The following is a 6,244-nucleotide window of genomic DNA, read 5'->3' as shown; positions in this document are numbered from 1 at the left end:
GTCGTATATACAGCTGATTAGTTTAAAGCCCTTTAAACTAATCATGTTTATAGAATTTTAGCTGTGTGTGAAAAGGCTGCATGTCTAGCCTATTCTGGGGGGGGGGGGAGCACTTTGTCAAGATGCAAAACATCAATCCCAGGAAAAAAAATACTTTAAAAATTGCATGAAAATAACACTCATTATTTTGCATTGAACACTATACAATTTTGTGGGGCCCTTTTATGACTTTCGGGGCTCTTATTGGCATTTCGGGGGCTAATTCGCCCGGAGCCCCCATGTATTTTTTTCCCTGATCAATCCCTTGAAAATCTAAGACATTGCGATTTTGGTCAGAAAAGAAATTTAGGTTGGGTCTTGAATTTATGTTGTCCTCTCGTTGCCCCTCTAGTTACCATAGTAAAATAAATATAAAAGGAAATGAGGAGTACAAGTCGTTTTCTCAAATTGACAAATTGAATTAAAGAGGAAATAAAGATTACGATTGAAGATAAAGAACAATGACGAGGTAAGGCCGCCCTGGACGCAATGAAGAATTTCATTCTTTAAATGTTTCCACAACATCGTGTGATTATATTTCAACAAATCTTGGTAGTTTTACCCTTGCATCATTATACTGAATAGATTTTTTCATATGAAATGTATACATGAACTGATAGTGACTGTTATTATATAATATTTCTTTTATCATTCAAATATCGTAAATGTCCGTGTGTAAGGCGCACTTTTTTTACCGTCGGGAAAAATCAAAAGTCGGGGTGCGCCGTATCCCTTACAAAAATGTCCTGTGGTAATACCACATGATTACCACAGGACTGTACCACAGGACTTTACCACAGGACTGTACCACAGGATTATCACACGCCAGTTACCACAGAATTACCACACACCGGTTACCATACAGAATACCACAGAATTACCACACGCCAGCTACCACAGGATTACCACACGCCAATTACCACATAATGGTAAATTGACATTCCAATTTACCACAGGAATACCACAGGACTACCACACACCGGTTACCATACAGAATACCACAGAATTACCACACGCCAGTTACCACATGGATTAACATGTGGTAACAGATACCACAGAAGGGATTAGTATGTGGTACTAGATACAATGGTCCTGTGGGATTGTCCCAATTTACCACAGGAATACCACACATCAGTTACCACAGGGACTACCACACAGCAGTTACCACACACATTACCACAGGACTACCACACACCGGTTACCATACAGAATACCACAGAATTACCACACACCAGTTACCACAGGATTACCACACGCAAGTTACCATTGGAATACACATGCCAGTTACCACATAAAATTATCACACAAATTACCACAGGAATATTTATGTGGTAATTTGTGTGGTTTTTGGGGACATTACCACAGGACAGTTACCACACGCCAGTTACCACAGGATTATCACACGCCAGTTACCACAGAATTACCACCCACCGGTTACCATACAGAATACCACAGAATTACCACACGCCAGCTACCACAGGATTACCACACGCCAGTTACCACAGGAATACCACATGCCAGTAACCACATAAAATTACCACACAAATTACCACAGGAATATTTCTGTGGTAATTTGTGTGGTTTTGGGGGACATTACCACAGGACAGTTACCACGTGCCAGTTACCACAGAATTATCACACGCCAGTTACCACAGGATTACCACACGCCAGTTACCACAGAATTACCACACGCCAGTTATACCACAGGGTGCAGGATTACCATACACCATGCAGGTACCACAGGAGTACCACACGCCAGTTACCATAGGATTCCCGCATTGCAGGTACCAGGACTACCTAGCATGCCTACCATATACCAGGCATTACCACAGGAATTTGAGATGACAAAACTAGACTTATAAAAAATAACATGCAAAACAAACATTTTAGAATAAAACCCTTGATATATTCTTAGATACATTCAATGCACACTTTACAACAGAAAAAGGTCAGATTTGGTTCAAATTTGGAAATGTATGCAGTTTTTTTTGGCCATTACTAGAAACAGGTTATTGATGTGTACAAATGCTCATGTACCCTTTACAGCTCATTTTATGCAGGGATATTACCCAAGAAAAAAAGAAGTCAGTCAGTCACCATAGTGTCTGACAGTGAAGTCTAGAAAATAAATGGGTTTCCTTGCATAATTTGAATACTTGGATACTGCTAACGTTTAAATTTCACAGATAGGACATACGTGATGTATTTAAAATTCCTGCAAAATTCGACAGAAATTGATGTTGGCAGCAAAAAGGATTCACTACCTTTACGTGGATATGTGTACAAGTCCATGGATACACATGTACATGTATATATATTAACTATAAAAATGTTACACACCAGTAGCAAGGCTATCTGGCAAGTTTCAATGAGATATCATGACGAACATAAACAGTCCAAAAATTAATTCTTAAAAAATGTATATGAATGAATACATGTGAAGGCAATTAAAGGTATACAGTACATAAATAAGTTTACATCCATAACAATGTTAAAAGTGTTAATTAATAGCACTTGCAGCTAGGTCTATCTGTCAAGTGTCAAAAGATGTCAATTGTCAAACATGAATAGTCTTCAGATGCATTTAAATGAATACTAAAAAAAAGCTATAGATACATGAATACACATCTATAAAGTGTTACACAATACTGGCATCAACTATACCAGCAATGAGCTGTCATGGCCAAAAGTGTAGAGAAATAAAGTTATGAAGATATATTCACACACAGATATTGGATATATACATGTATGTAAATATTTTATGACGCTGTAAGTTAATTCAATTTATGTTCGTCGAGATAATTGCCTTGGTACAAAGATGTGTATTGAAGATTTATTTCTCAGATTCATTCTGACCGAACGCAAGGTGATTATGACAGGGCGTGGCGACCTGGAAGTACTTGCTGAATGTTTGTTGGTCGCCATAATTTACATCATTTTGAAATGCTTTCCATTTAATATAGGAATCCCATACCGATGAACATTTACCCAGTATGGGTCTCACACTCTCACTCATGTCTTGCATTTTCTTGATGTGTTTTGGACAGTTCAGTCTTACAAATTAAGACTGCATGTCTGCATGTACACCAGAAGACAAGCATACCAGTGCGACACAGTCCACTTTGATGACTATCCAGCAGCCGAAGATACCCTGAAAAATAAAAAAATACAAATACAAAGTTAAGTACGTTGTAGTATTCTATTATGCTCTCAAAATAAATCTAGCGAAAATTAAGAGTTGAACATGGCATACACTGTACAAATGAAATTCATCTAAAAACTACAATTACTTGCATCCCTCACAAACTCATGACGTGACATGCACGCAAAAATAAGGATCATCCGCATTTTCGCTGAAGATTCTGATTTCCGATCCGCACGTTGGCGATGCGAAAAAACGGGTTCCGCAATAATTTTACATTTACTTTGTTGTCTACAGAGACTTTTACGTTTTGAGCGATAAATCCTAGGGAAGACGGACAACCCATGAAAGTAGACGGATCGGGAACCCAAAACCCGCAGAAGAAAAAAAAAAACTTCCGCAAAATTTTCGCGGACAATCCTCATTTTTTAGGACGCATTTTGTACTAATTAAGATTCATGTTTGATATTTCACTTCCAATGAAAAGCCTTACATGTACATGTAGGTACACAGAATATAGGTGACTATAATTATGTACTGTAGGCCTACCGTCATAGATGCAGTACAGTACGCCATCTACGACCTTCATCAAACGCGATCGGTTTTCATTTTTTCATGAACCAAATTTATAAGAGTAAGATTTACTAACCAAATTTCCTATTTTGTACAAAAAGCAAACACAATTCTGTATTGAATTATGTTTAATTTTATTACTCACCTCCTGGACAAAATGATGATCTTTAAAGTAGCTCCAGCAGCTAGCAGTCCAGAGCAGCAAAGTTAATCGTTTTCCGCAGACCGACTATTTGTATTTCCCCACACACAGTCTGAGTCATGTATTAAACTTGGGCTGGTATGGTAAACTCTGCGATCCTGCCCCATTTTGTTAAATTCTTGCTCTGGAATACACTTAAAGTTCGTCTTTCCTGGTGTAAATCTAACCTTTTCCCTCCATACTCTGGGTTTTAAAGGAAGACAAATCTGGCGAAATGGCAAAGTAATGGTGGAAATGCGCCGTTGGGAATTGAAATTGAAAATAAAGATCTCGCTCTCTATTTTGTGTGGTAACATCAGGTACCACAGAAAATACAAAGTTACCACAGCCAGCTTTTGACATTATACCACAGGAGTCTAGTGACATTACCACACGAGTCGCTGTGGTACATAATATTCCTGTGGTATTTTGTGTGGTAACATCAGGTACCACAGGAAATAAAAGTTACCACAGCCAGCCGTTGACATTACCAAAGGAGTCCAGTGACATTACCACACGAATTGCTGTGGTACATAATATTCCTGTGGTATTTTGTGTGGTAACATCAGGTACCACAGGAAATACAAAGTTACCACAGCCAGCCGTTGACATTACCACAGGAGTCTAGTGACATTACCACACGAATTGCTGTGGTACTAAATATTCCTGTGGTATTTTGTGTGGTAACATCAGGTACCACAGGAAATACAAAGTTACCACAGCCATGCAGCCTTTGACATTATACCACAGGAGTCGAGTTAATATTTCAAGAGTTCCTGTGGTACTAAATATTCCTGTGGTATTTCGTGTGGTAACATCAGGTACCACAGGAAATACAAAGTTACCACAGCCAGCCGTTGACATTACCACAGGAGTCTAGTGACATTACCACACGAGTTGCTGTGGTACTAAATATTCATGTGGTATTTCGTGTGGTAACATCAGGTACTATAGGAAATACAAAGTTACCACAGCCATGCATGCAGCCTTTGACATTATACCACATGAGTCGAGTTAATATTTCAAGAGTTCCTGTGGTACTAAATATTCATATGGTATTTTGTGTGGTAACATCAGGTACCACAGGAAATACAAAGTTACCACAGCCAGTCGTTGACATTACCACAGGAGTCTAGTGACATTACCACACGAGTTGCTGTGGTACTAAATATTCCTGTGGTATTTTGTGTGGTAACATCAAGTACCACAGGAAATACAAAGTTACCACAGCCAGCCGTTGACATTATTACCACAGGAGTCTAGTGACATTACCACACGAGTTGCTGTGGTACTAAATATTCCTGTGGTATTTTGTGTGGTAACATCAAGTACCACAGGAAATACAAAGTTACCACAGCCAGCCGTTGACATTACCACAGGAGTCTAGTGACATTACCACACGAGTTGCTGTGGTACATAATATTCCTGTGGTATTTTGTGTGGTAACACCAAGTACCACAGGAAATACAAAGTTACCACAGCCAGCCGTTGACATTACCACAGGAGTCTAGTGACATTACCACATCAGTTGCTGTGGTACTAAATATTCCTGTGGTATTTTGTGTGGTAACATCAAGTACCACAGGAAATACAAAGTTACTACAGCCAGCCGTTGACATTACCACAGGAGTCTAGTGACATTACCACACGAGTTGCTGTGGTACATAATATTCCTGTGGTATTTTGTGTGGTAAAATGAGGTACCACAGGAATTACCACAGGACATTTTTGTAAGGGATACACAGGTACAGAATATTTTAAGTCCTCAAAATGCAACTTTTTATTGGTTTTCAAAAATCTCTGTGTCTCAACATGAATTTCATAATGAAAACAAAGAATAGAATCTACTATATGAAGTAAAACTACGTTCCTAATTTAAAGGGAAGAGATTTTGATATTTTTTTTTTTCAGTCTCGATAAATTATGCCCTTCACAAAGCACTTTGCCGGCCGAAGCTCTCCCGTGTCTTCAGCTCACTCACCTGTATCATGCAGCTCACTTACACGGGGGCAGATTTGGTATCCTACCACGATGTGCGGTGTAATGGAATAGCGATTTTAACCTGCGCAGTTACGTTGCGCGGCAGCTAGCTTCGTAAGAAACGATCTTTCACGTCCCTTAATTCTTTTACTTTTTGGCAATATGGTACGGATTTAGATCTAAATCTACCGGCAGATTTTATTAGAAAAATAAGTTATGCAGTTTATTTTCGTCTTCATATCAACAATGCAACATAAAATTGTCGGTAAGTTGTGTGGAGTTATTCTAGAAATGTCTTGTACCATTGTATAGTCATTGTAGTTCCATAT

This window comes from Strongylocentrotus purpuratus, unplaced genomic scaffold, assembly GCF_000002235.5.
Source record: "Strongylocentrotus purpuratus isolate Spur 01 unplaced genomic scaffold, Spur_5.0 spur5_scaffold_1, whole genome shotgun sequence".
NCBI classification, from domain to species: domain Eukaryota; kingdom Metazoa; phylum Echinodermata; class Echinoidea; order Camarodonta; family Strongylocentrotidae; genus Strongylocentrotus; species Strongylocentrotus purpuratus.
This window is presented reverse-complemented; position numbering follows the sequence as displayed.